The sequence below is a fragment of the Pinus tabuliformis genome, chromosome Q (genome assembly GCF_031772625.1).
Source record: "Pinus tabuliformis cultivar Carrire ecotype Pingquan chromosome Q, CPIR1, whole genome shotgun sequence".
Lineage (NCBI taxonomy): Eukaryota > Viridiplantae > Streptophyta > Pinopsida > Pinales > Pinaceae > Pinus > Pinus tabuliformis.
The window spans coordinates 79,651,336-79,665,940 of NC_142296.1; positions in this window are offsets into that span (position 1 = coordinate 79,651,336).

Sequence of the window (14,605 nt, forward strand, 5' to 3'; positions counted from 1 at the left end):
TGATCATGCATATATCAGCAATAAGCATCAAAACATCATCATCCTCAAGTTAGGATAAAAAACACTTCTAGACATCATACAAGTAACAAAACATTTCCACACATCCTCAGCAGACTGTAACCAATAGAGCAAATAATAGACTGAATCATATCAGATCCTTTTTCTGATCCTGTCCCCACTGCTTTTCCTCAGACTGACATATACGCGACTTTGCAGTGTGTAACTCGCGTATACACGCGACTTCCATTTAAGGAACTTGCGTATGAGATTCAGAACACTGAAGTTTTACACCTTCAGCTCCCCCTGAGTCTGATATGTCTGTGCTGTGCTGTGTCTCAGTACATTGTGCTGACTGTACTTCCTTCTTCCTCCATATCTTCAAGTGTGATGAGGTTTTCTTCTTTTGGTGTGATGTCCATCCTTTGTTCCTGCAATCCTTTGCTATATGTCCAGGCTTGTTACATGTATAACATCTTACATGTTTCATATTCCTCCTGTAGCAATCAGCAGCTTTGTGACCATACATATTGCACGCAAAGCAATATCCATTAAAGTACCTTGATTGAGATGACCTTTCCGCATAATGGTCTTGAACTCTTCTTCTTCTACATCTAGCTGCAACATGTCCAAGATTATGACATACATAACATTCAACATTATTCATAGGAGGAGTAAAAGATTTTCTTTGAGGAGTTTCTTTCCTTGATTGTTGATGGGGTTGACCTTTCATCTCCTTGTTGATCATCTTAGATTTCTCTTTAGAGTTCCTTGCCTCACCTTGTGAACTAGATTCACCTTCAATAGATTCTTGAAAACCAAGACCAGTCTTGATAGCAGGAGACCTTTGACTACTAAGAATATCATCCAAGGCTTTAGTACTATCTTGAAATCTCAAAAGTTTATCCTTTTCTTCTAATTTACCTTTCAAGATATTTACCTCAACTTGAAGTTGTTCCTCCTTTTCTAGACATTGCTTCTTCATGTCTTCTCCATCTTTTCTTCCTTCTTCCATTTGTTGCCTTAGATTGAGTATCTCCTTTTCTTGCTTTTCATACAGATCCTGCTGAATTTGACGAACTCTGAAGGCACATTCCAACTGTGATTTTAAGCTGATGACTTCGTTGTCTTGTTTTTCAATTGCTTGGTGTAGATCTGTATTCTGCTTCTTTGATTCTTCAAGATCTCCTTTTAGTGAGAGGATTGTAGCTTCAAGATTTTCATAGTAGCTGGATCTATCTTTGAGTTTCTTGATGGTTGTGCTTCTTTCGTTGACTTCTTTTCTTAATGATGTCACTTCATGCTGCAATTTTTGACATTGGTCTTCCTTGTCCTTGAGTAGCTTTCTTACCTTGTTTCCTTCTTCTAGTTGGGCCTTTAGTTTGGTAACTTCTTCTTTGAAAGCACATTCTCTTTTGTTCAATAGATCTTGTTGATCTTTAACTTTGTCTTCAAGCCTTCTAAATACTGCCTCTATTTGATACTTTTCTTGCTCACCCATAAAAGCATGTTCAGTAGTTTCACTATCACTTCCATCACTTTCACAAGGAAATATAGCAGGAACATCAGATGATAACACATTCATACCTGATAATGATTCTGAATCTGATTCTGAATCTGAAGAACTTCTTATACCTAATCCCCAATCGATTCTCCCACTGTCATAGTCCTTCTGAGATGTCTTCTTCTTCTTATGAGCTTTCCTCTTAAGCTTCTTTCCCATGTTCCACGGATCTCCTTCAAGCGATCAAGCTTCTACCAAAGGACCGGCTCTGATACCAATTGTTGGAAATAATACTGAGAGGGGGGGGTGAATCAGTATTATCAGATCAATCAAACTTTTAATTTCATACTCAGAAACATATACGCTACTTCAATTAAGTGAACCCGCGTGTACACGCTACTGTGTCTAATGAAACTCGCGTATATCCAGAGATCTTATAATTCAGTTAGCTTAATCTTCAGTAAATGCATCAGATCATTATTAAGCATATTAACAGTAAACAGGTGCAGAATAACAGAACAGAACATCACATAAGAGCCACACACATGAACACAAAGATATAAGGTGGAAACCCAATGTGGGTGAAAACCACCTGCTGCAAGTCATCTCAATCTTCTTCTTAATAAGAAAATCCTTTTACAATATTTGTACTGGTGCAGTCTTATACCAGTACGGGAGCTACAACCCCCTTTGCTCTTGTACTAGCCGATCCATTTACTAGTACGCAGGCTACTACCTGCTACAATGCTCCAAAGATCTCCTTTAGCTTTTGTACTAGCTTAGATACTAGTACGTAGGTGCTTGCCTACAATCTTCTCACCTCCAGGTACCACGTTTCATCAATTTTCAGACTGGATACACTGAAGCACAACACATAATCTGCAAGGCCACTTTTCATCCAATTTTCATACTGGACCCATAACTATCATTGAAGCTCAAAACAATCATCAAACTCTGAATCACTGAAACCCTGTTAACAACAGTCACCAGAACACAGAGCAGACACAGAACTCTGTAATAACCATCAGATCCATCTGCAACTTCAAATATCAAGCTTTACAATGTATACGCTACTTCGATGAATCAAACCCGCGTGTATACGCGCTTTTGCCAAAGACAACCCGCGTACAGATCTAAAAATAATTTCTCATAACTTGCAGCTGTACCAGACATCAGTCATACTCATAACATTTATAGAACAATACATGCGTCAGTATGTAGATCTAGAATAAGCATCATAAAGATAGTTCATTTCAAACCATTTGATCCCGATCTCTCCTTAGATCTAGTTCTCCATCAACCGGTGAGATCTCTCCTTAGCTCAGATCAAGCAATGCATCATCAACCCATAACCCTGCATACTGGATCTAATGCTTTATCAGATATTCAAGACATTTCAGATGCACTTGCCTAATGATTTCCTTCTCCTTATATAGCCTTAGGCCTTGTTCAATACCAAGAGCCAAAACCATAGTAACACAATACCATCAACTTCAATACTAGGGATCGACACGCCCGTCGAGACACAATGGTCCGAAACCATAGGCACAACTTCCAAGGACTAACCGCCATGGATCAAAGGTACGTTTCCACATACACGCGCTTTTGCTGAAGCCAACCTGCGTGTACACGCGACTTGGGCTTAATGAACCTGCGTGTATGAACTTTTCTCTTCTTCTTATAGTCTGATCATCAATTCCTTGCTGCTGACCTTCTGTACTATGATTTGTCATCAGTGAGGTTTGCCATCAAGGACAACACTTATCTCATAATGCCAACAATCTCCCCCTTTGGACTTGATGGCAAAGCTAACTTTGTCATACTTAGAACTATCATCTGATTCCTTTGAGCTATCCTCCATCAGTCACATCTGATATCTCTTCTGAAGATTCATCCAGTTATACTTAAGTGAGATATTCTTCTATGAGAGGGTTGCCATCAAGTACAATACATGCATCATAATGCCAACAATCTCCCCCTTTGGACTTGATGGCAACAACACCAAATCACTCTCCCCCTTTGACATCAAGGGCAAAGGGTGGACCAAGATATTCTCTTCCTTTGCTGAATCATTCCTCTGTCCATACTCCCCCTGAGTACCTGCTGAAATCTCTGAATAATCTCCCCCCTTTGTATATGCCAAGGTGTACCAATCTGTCAATGCTCCCCCTGAGTACATGCCAAGTCTCTGTACTGCTAAAGTGTGCTGTTCATGCTCTTCCTGACTGTAGGCAAGATCTGCAAAAGATGTTCTTCAAGAAGAACATGACTCTATACATCATAAAAGACCTTCCTATCACCAAAGACTCATACATACATCCATCTCTCAACTAAGTGAGGATATACAAAAATTGGCTCATCCACCCAACCAAGTGGGGATACATCAAAAGTTTACATATGACAACCAATCATATTGCATCAATCATCCCAGGCATAGTGGGGAAACCAAAATAGGCCGTTACATGACCTTGACACCATGAAAGAGATACCACAAAAAGAGATATATGACATAGAGACGAAATAACTAGACCAAGACTTATGAAAGTCACCAGCAGCATCTGATAATCACCATTCAGATCAGCAACCAAGAGATCCTTCTGTTCTCCTTTCGCCTTTGTTCCTCCTGAAATCAACACCAAATGTGAACTAGAACCAAAAGCTTTTAAGATAATGCCAACAATGCATCATTGGAAGATTATCTGCTCCCCCTGAACCTGTGCCAGATGATCTCTGTCAGACCCATATCAGATTTTCTGCAACCAACATTTGTCCCTGCTGATTTTCTTCAAAACTCCATATACGCGTCTGTATACACATAAACAAGCGTATATACGCGGATATCCCTTAAGCAACACGCGTACACCATATACGCGACTATCCTCTTGTAAAACTGCGTATGCACGCGGATATCCTTTAAACAACACGCGCACACAAATTTCCATATCAGCAACCTGTAAATGTCCTGTAGAGAATAGGTCATCAACCTATAACACGGTATGTCTGCATCAATTCATCCCTTTGAACAGAATTCAGAGTCATTCACATTGTATCATGTGTGAAACCATCATAGCCATTTCATCAAGCTCTACATGATCCAAGTATCATTACTTGGGAACATCTGCATCAATTAACATATGTAAGGATCAACCTATCATCATATAGATAAGAACTCATCACCATGTCTCCAATAAAGCAACTTTGAGTAGTCATCCATGTATCAGCAACAATCCTTATCCACAAGAGTGCCTGCATCATAACTGTATGATCTTTATGCATATGACAACAGCAGTATATAAGTGACTCATCATCAAGTGAGGAAGATATGTATTCAAGCTTTGTACTTTTCCTTGTTCTTATGAAGATCACCATGTAAGCACCATACATGCATCATCAAAGAATCAACCATAAATCTGATCTGAACATCTTCTATGTAACTTCAAGAATCATATGAGAGTTTATCATAGACAACTCACAACATCTTATCATAGCAAGATATATCATTTATCCATATAAGAATCATCACCAAGGATTATTAACCATAATGCCAACAATGAATTACTAAAGGCATATGCTCCCCCTCAACCATTGCCATCTGTTAGATCTGATCATGCATATATCAGCAATAAGCATCAAAACATCATCATCCTCAAGTTAGGATAAAAAACACTTCTAGACATCATACAAGTAACAAAACATTTCCACACATCCTCAGCAGACTGTAACCAATAGAGCAAATAATAGACTGAATCATATCAGATCCTTTTTCTGATCCTGTCCCCACTGCTTTTCCTCAGACAGACATATACGCGACTTTGCAGTGTGTAACTCGCGTATACACGCGACTTCCATTTAAGGAACTTGCGTATGAGATTCAGAACACTGAAGTTTTACACCTTCAGCTCCCCCTGAGTCTGATATGTCTGTGCTGTGCTGTGTCTCAGTACATTGTGCTGACTGTACTTCCTTCTTCCTCCATATCTTCAAGTGTGATGAGGTTTTCTTCTTTTGGTGTGATGTCCATCCTTTGTTCCTGCAATCCTTTGCTATATGTCCAGGCTTGTTACATGTATAACATCTTACATGTTTCATATTCCTCCTGTAGCAATCAGCAGCTTTGTGACCATACATATTGCACGCAAAGCAATATCCATTAAAGTACCTTGATTGAGATGACCTTTCCGCATAATGGTCTTGAACTCTTCTTCTTCTACATCTAGCTGCAACATGTCCAAGATTATGACATACATAACATTCAACATTATTCATAGGAGGAGTAAAAGATTTTCTTTGAGGAGTTTCTTTCCTTGATTGTTGATGGGGTTGACCTTTCATCTCCTTGTTGATCATCTTAGATTTCTCTTTAGAGTTCCTTGCCTCACCTTGTGAACTAGATTCACCTTCAATAGATTCTTGAAAACCAAGACCAGTCTTGATAGCAGGAGACCTTTGACTACTAAGAATATCATCCAAGGCTTTAGTACTATCTTGAAATCTCAAAAGTTTATCCTTTTCTTCTAATTTACCTTTCAAGATATTTACCTCAACTTGAAGTTGTTCCTCCTTTTCTAGACATTGCTTCTTCATGTCTTCTCCATCTTTTCTTCCTTCTTCCATTTGTTGCCTTAGATTGAGTATCTCCTTTTCTTGCTTTTCATACAGATCCTGCTGAATTTGACGAACTCTGAAGGCACATTCCAACTGTGATTTTAAGCTGATGACTTCGTTGTCTTGTTTTTCAATTGCTTGGTGTAGATCTGTATTCTGCTTCTTTGATTCTTCAAGATCTCCTTTTAGTGAGAGGATTGTAGCTTCAAGATTTTCATAGTAGCTGGATCTATCTTTGAGTTTCTTGATGGTTGTGCTTCTTTCGTTGACTTCTTTTCTTAATGATGTCACTTCATGCTGCAATTTTTGACATTGGTCTTCCTTGTCCTTGAGTAGCTTTCTTACCTTGTTTCCTTCTTCTAGTTGGGCCTTTAGTTTGGTAACTTCTTCTTTGAAAGCACATTCTCTTTTGTTCAATAGATCTTGTTGATCTTTAACTTTGTCTTCAAGCCTTCTAAATACTGCCTCTATTTGATACTTTTCTTGCTCACCCATAAAAGCATGTTCAGTAGTTTCACTATCACTTCCATCACTTTCACAAGGAAATATAGCAGGAACATCAGATGATAACACATTCATACCTGATAATGATTCTGAATCTGATTCTGAATCTGAAGAACTTCTTATACCTAATCCCCAATCGATTCTCCCACTGTCATAGTCCTTCTGAGATGTCTTCTTCTTCTTATGAGCTTTCCTCTTAAGCTTCTTTCCCATGTTCCACGGATCTCCTTCAAGCGATCAAGCTTCTACCAAAGGACCGGCTCTGATACCAATTGTTGGAAATAATACTGAGAGGGGGGGGGTGAATCAGTATTATCAGATCAATCAAACTTTTAATTTCATACTCAGAAACATATACGCTACTTCAATTAAGTGAACCCGCGTGTACACGCTACTGTGTCTAATGAAACTCGCGTATATCCAGAGATCTTATAATTCAGTTAGCTTAATCTTCAGTAAATGCATCAGATCATTATTAAGCATATTAACAGTAAACAGGTGCAGAATAACAGAACAGAACATCACACAAGAGCCACACACATGAACACAAAGATATAAGGTGGAAACCCAATGTGGGTGAAAACCACCTGCTGCAAGTCATCTCAATCTTCTTCTTAATAAGAAAATCCTTTTACAATATTTATACTGGTGCAGTCTTATACCAGTACGGGAGCTACAACCCCCTTTGCTCTTGTACTAGCCGATCCATTTACTAGTACGCAGGCTACTACCTGCTACAATGCTCCAAAGATCTCCTTTAGCTTTTGTACTAGCTTAGATACTAGTACGTAGGTGCTTGCCTACAATCTTCTCACCTCCAGGTACCACGTTTCATCAATTTTCAGACTGGATACACTGAAGCACAACACATAATCTGCAAGGCCACTTTTCATCCAATTTTCATACTGGACCCATAACTATCATTGAAGCTCAAAACAATCATCAAACTTTGAATCACTGAAACCCTGTTAACAACAGTCACCAGAACACAGAGCAGACACAGAACTCTGTAATAACCATCAGATCCATCTGCAACTTCAAATATCAAGCTTTACAATGTATACGCTACTTCGATGAATCAAACCCGCGTGTATACGCGCTTTTGCCAAAGACAACCCGCGTACAGATCTAAAAATAATTTCTCATAACTTGCAGCTGTACCAGACATCAGTCATACTCATAACATTTATAGAACAATACATGCGTCAGTATGTAGATCTAGAATAAGCATCATAAAGATAGTTCATTTCAAACCATTTGATCCCGATCTCTCCTTAGATCTAGTTCTCCATCAACCGGTGAGATCTCTCCTTAGCTCAGATCAAGCAATGCATCATCAACCCATAACCCTGCATACTGGATCTAATGCTTCATCAGATATTCAAGACATTTCAGATGCACTTGCCTAATGATTTCCTTCTCCTTATATAGCCTTAGGCCTTGTTCAATACCAAGAGCCAAAACCATAGTAACACAATACCATCAACTTCAAAACTAGGGATCGACACGCCCGTCGAGACACAATGGTCCGAAACCATAGGCACAACTTCCAAGGACTAACCGCCATGGACCAAAGGTACGTTTCCACATACACGCGCTTTTGCTGAAGCCAACCTGCGTGTACACGCGACTTGGGCTTAATGAACCTGCGTGTATGAACTTTTCTCTTCTTCTTATAGTCTGATCATCAATTCCTTGCTGCTGACCTTCTGTACTATGATTTGTCATCAGTGAGGTTTGCCATCAAGGACAACACTTATCTCATAATGCCAACAATCTCCCCCTTTGGACTTGATGGCAAAGCTAACTTTGTCATACTTAGAACTATCATCTGATTCCTTTGAGCTATCCTCCATCAGTCACATCTGATATCTCTTCTGAAGATTCATCCAGTTATACTTAAGTGAGATATTCTTCTATGAGAGGGTTGCCATCAAGTACAATACATGCATCATAATGCCAACAATCTCCCCCTTTGGACTTGATGGCAACAACACCAAATCACTCTCCCCCTTTGACATCAAGGGCAAAGGGTGGACCAAGATATTCTCTTCCTTTGCTGAATCATTCCTCTGTCCATACTCCCCCTGAGTACCTGCTGAAATCTCTGAATAATCTCCCCCCTTTGTATATGCCAAGGTGTACCAATCTGTCAATGCTCCCCCTGAGTACATGCCAAGTCTCTGTACTGCTAAAGTGTGCTGTTCATGCTCTTCCTGACTGTAGGCAAGATCTGCAAAAGATGTTCTTCAAGAAGAACATGACTCTATACATCATAAAAGACCTTCCTATCACCAAAGACTCATACATACATCCATCTCTCAACTAAGTGAGGATATACAAAAATTGGCTCATCCACCCAACCAAGTGGGGATACATCAAAAGTTTACATATGACAACCAATCATATTGCATCAATCATCCCAGGCATAGTGGGGAAACCAAAATAGGCCGTTACATGACCTTGACACCATGAAAGAGATACCACAAAAAGAGATATATGACATAGAGACGAAATAACTAGACCAAGACTTATGAAAGTCACCAGCAGCATCTGATAATCACCATTCAGATCAGCAACCAAGAGATCCTTCTGTTCTCCTTTCGCCTTTGTTCCTCCTGAAATCAACACCAAATGTGAACTAGAACCAAAAGCTTTTAAGATAATGCCAACAATGCATCATTGGAAGATTATCTGCTCCCCCTGAACCTGTGCCAGATGATCTCTGTCAGACCCATATCAGATTTTCTGCAACCAACATTTGTCCCTGCTGATTTTCTTCAAAACTCCATATACGCGTCTGTATACACATAAACAAGCGTATATACGCGGATATCCCTTAAGCAACACGCGTACACCATATACGCGACTATCCTCTTGTAAAACTGCGTATGCACGCGGATATCCTTTAAACAACACGCATACACAAATTTCCATATCAGCAACCTGTAAATGTCCTGTAGAGAATAGGTCATCAACCTATAACACGGTATGTCTGCATCAATTCATCCCTTTGAACAGAATTCAGAGTCATTCACATTGTATCATGTGTGAAACCATCATAGCCATTTCATCAAGCTCTACATGATCCAAGTATCATTACTTGGGAACATCTGCATCAATTAACATATGTAAGGATCAACCTATCATCATATAGATAAGAACTCATCACCATGTCTCCAATAAAGCAACTTTGAGTAGTCATCCATGTATCAGCAACAATCCTTATCCACAAGAGTGCCTGCATCATAACTGTATGATCTTTATGCATATGACAACAGCAGTATATAAGTGACTCATCATCAAGTGAGGAAGATATGTATTCAAGCTTTGTACTTTTCCTTGTTCTTATGAAGATCACCATGTAAGCACCATACATGCATCATCAAAGAATCAACCATAAATCTGATCTGAACATCTTCTATGTAACTTCAAGAATCATATGAGAGTTTATCATAGACAACTCACAACATCTTATCATAGCAAGATATATCATTTATCCATATAAGAATCATCACCAAGGATTATTAACCATAATGCCAACAATGAATTACTAAAGGCATATGCTCCCCCTCAACCATTGCCATCTGTTAGATCTGATCATGCATATATCAGCAATAAGCATCAAAACATCATCATCCTCAAGTTAGGATAAAAAACACTTCTAGACATCATACAAGTAACAAAACATTTCCACACATCCTCAGCAGACTGTAACCAATAGAGCAAATAATAGACTGAATCATATCAGATCCTTTTTCTGATCCTGTCCCCACTGCTTTTCCTCAGATTGACATATACGCGACTTTGCAGTGTGTAACTCGCGTATACACGCGACTTCCATTTAAGGAACTTGCGTATGAGATTCAGAACACTGAAGTTTTACACCTTCAGCTCCCCCTGAGTCTGATATGTCTGTGCTGTGCTGTGTCTCAGTACATTGTGCTGACTGTACTTCCTTCTTCCTCCATATCTTCAAGTGTGATGAGGTTTTCTTCTTTTGGTGTGATGTCCATCCTTTGTTCCTGCAATCCTTTGCTATATGTCCAGGCTTGTTACATGTATAACATCTTACATGTTTCATATTCCTCCTGTAGCAATCAGCAGCTTTGTGACCATACATATTGCACGCAAAGCAATATCCATTAAAGTACCTTGATTGAGATGACCTTTCCGCATAATGGTCTTGAACTCTTCTTCTTCTACATCTAGCTGCAACATGTCCAAGATTATGACATACATAACATTCAACATTATTCATAGGAGGAGTAAAAGATTTTCTTTGAGGAGTTTCTTTCCTTGATTGTTGATGGGGTTGACCTTTCATCTCCTTGTTGATCATCTTAGATTTCTCTTTAGAGTTCCTTGCCTCACCTTGTGAACTAGATTCACCTTCAATAGATTCTTGAAAACCAAGACCAGTCTTGATAGCAGGAGACCTTTGACTACTAAGAATATCATCCAAGGCTTTAGTACTATCTTGAAATCTCAAAAGTTTATCCTTTTCTTCTAATTTACCTTTCAAGATATTTACCTCAACTTGAAGTTGTTCCTCCTTTTCTAGACATTGCTTCTTCATGTCTTCTCCATCTTTTCTTCCTTCTTCCATTTGTTGCCTTAGATTGAGTATCTCCTTTTCTTGCTTTTCATACAGATCCTGCTGAATTTGACGAACTCTGAAGGCACATTCCAACTGTGATTTTAAGCTGATGACTTCGTTGTCTTGTTTTTCAATTGCTTGGTGTAGATCTGTATTCTGCTTCTTTGATTCTTCAAGATCTCCTTTTAGTGAGAGGATTGTAGCTTCAAGATTTTCATAGTAGCTGGATCTATCTTTGAGTTTCTTGATGGTTGTGCTTCTTTCGTTGACTTCTTTTCTTAATGATGTCACTTCATGCTGCAATTTTTGACATTGGTCTTCCTTGTCCTTGAGTAGCTTTCTTACCTTGTTTCCTTCTTCTAGTTGGGCCTTTAGTTTGGTAACTTCTTCTTTGAAAGCACATTCTCTTTTGTTCAATAGATCTTGTTGATCTTTAACTTTGTCTTCAAGCCTTCTAAATACTGCCTCTATTTGATACTTTTCTTGCTCACCCATAAAAGCATGTTCAGTAGTTTCACTATCACTTCCATCACTTTCACAAGGAAATATAGCAGGAACATCAGATGATAACACATTCATACCTGATAATGATTCTGAATCTGATTCTGAATCTGAAGAACTTCTTATACCTAATCCCCAATCGATTCTCCCACTGTCATAGTCCTTCTGAGATGTCTTCTTCTTCTTATGAGCTTTCTCTTAAGCTTCTTTCCCATGTTCCACGGATCTCCTTCAAGCGATCAAGCTTCTACCAAAGGACCGGCTCTGATACCAATTGTTGGAAATAATACTGAGAGGGGGGGGTGAATCAGTATTATCAGATCAATCAAACTTTTAATTTCATACTCAGAAACATATACGCTACTTCAATTAAGTGAACCCGCGTGTACACGCTACTGTGTCTAATGAAACTCGCGTATATCCAGAGATCTTATAATTCAGTTAGCTTAATCTTCAGTAAATGCATCAGATCATTATTAAGCATATTAACAGTAAACAGGTGCAGAATAACAGAACAGAACATCACATAAGAGCCACACACATGAACACAAAGATATAAGGTGGAAACCCAATGTGGGTGAAAACCACCTGCTGCAAGTCATCTCAATCTTCTTCTTAATAAGAAAATCCTTTTACAATATTTGTACTGGTGCAGTCTTATACCAGTACGGGAGCTACAACCCCCTTTGCTCTTGTACTAGCCGATCCATTTACTAGTACGCAGGCTACTACCTGCTACAATGCTCCAAAGATCTCCTTTAGCTTTTGTACTAGCTTAGATACTAGTACGTAGGTGCTTGCCTACAATCTTCTCACCTCCAGGTACCACGTTTCATCAATTTTCAGACTGGATACACTGAAGCACAACACATAATCTGCAAGGCCACTTTTCATCCAATTTTCATACTGGACCCATAACTATCATTGAAGCTCAAAACAATCATCAAACTCTGAATCACTGAAACCCTGTTAACAACAGTCACCAGAACACAGAGCAGACACAGAACTCTGTAATAACCATCAGATCCATCTGCAACTTCAAATATCAAGCTTTACAATGTATACGCTACTTCGATGAATCAAACCCGCGTGTATACGCGCTTTTTCCAAAGACAACCCGCGTACAGATCTAAAAATAATTTCTCATAACTTGCAGCTGTACCAGACATCAGTCATACTCATAACATTTATAGAACAATACATGCGTCAGTATGTAGATCTAGAATAAGCATCATAAAGATAGTTCATTTCAAACCATTTGATCCCGATCTCTCCTTAGATCTAGTTCTCCATCAACCGGTGAGATCTCTCCTTAGCTCAGATCAAGCAATGCATCATCAACCCATAACCCTGCATACTGGATCTAATGCTTTATCAGATATTCAAGACATTTCAGATGCACTTGCCTAATGATTTCCTTCTCCTTATATAGCCTTAGGCCTTGTTCAATACCAAGAGCCAAAACCATAGTAACACAATACCATCAACTTCAATACTAGGGATCGACACGCCCGTCGAGACACAATGGTCCGAAACCATAGGCACAACTTCCAAGGACTAACCGCCATGGATCAAAGGTACGTTTCCACATACACGCGCTTTTGCTGAAGCCAACCTGCGTGTACACGCGACTTTGGCTTAATGAACCTGCGTGTATGAACTTTTCTCTTCTTCTTATAGTCTGATCATCAATTCCTTGCTGCTGACCTTCTGTACTATGATTTGTCATCAGTGAGGTTTGCCATCAAGGACAACACTTATCTCATAATGCCAACAATCTCCCCCTTTGGACTTGATGGCAAAGCTAACTTTGTCATACTTAGAACTATCATCTGATTCCTTTGAGCTATCCTCCATCAGTCACATCTGATATCTCTTCTGAAGATTCATCCAGTTATACTTAAGTGAGATATTCTTCTATGAGAGGGTTGCCATCAAGTACAATACATGCATCATAATGCCAACAATTTACGCTGTGCTAGACATGATTGCAGCATCTCCAAAGCCGACATTGCTGAAGGTGAAATAGCTAAATCTTCAACAATGTTATAGCTTTGAGTAGCTCTCGCATGTGGATTGAAAGCTGAATTTCGAAGAATACCCTTGGCAAGTGATTTGATTACTAAGTCTGGGTTAGGTTTCTCGATCTATAGCGGATCGGAACCGGGAGTTGAAGTTGATGGGTTTGAATTAGAAGATTCTGCTTCCTTACCACCAACAGGACTTTTACTTCCATAATCTTGCGATCATGTCGCAATCCTAACATGGGACATCATCATTATGGGTTCTTCTGAGGCATTTGAGGAAGAACCTATCATCTTACTATCTTGACTAGGAAACAGATCCTTCAAGACATCAGGCGTTTGAGAATCTTTGACGATTTTCGCAACCTCAGCACGATGAGGGCATCTTGTAGAATGCTCTTCGTCACAAATGAGACAAGGATAACGAGGTTTACGTTTCTCATCAGTAGATTCCATTTTATCTATTTTCTCTTTTGAATTTTTAACTGATTTATTTTTCTTCTTCCCCTTCTTCTTACTGCCGGATTTTGATTTGGCCGTAGATGACTCTACGACATGAATATCGGAAGAAATTCCAGTGGAAGAGTCTCCTGTCGGGGAATCTGGTAAAGTTATGATAGGAGAAGAATTCTTGGAAGATTTCTTCTTACTTTTGGTGTTAAATGTACCAATCATACCATCAGCGGCATGAGACCCTGAAGGAGCTGCAACTATTTGATTTTGTTTAGGAATGTTGGGGATTTTCTCGTGTAAAGTACTTCACTGCGTATAAATGAGGTCAAGGTACTGAGCTTGAGCAATTACTTGCTCTTCAGTAACAACTCCTGGCTTAGCTACATCCTCAGTGATTTTAGGTAATAATGATTTAAC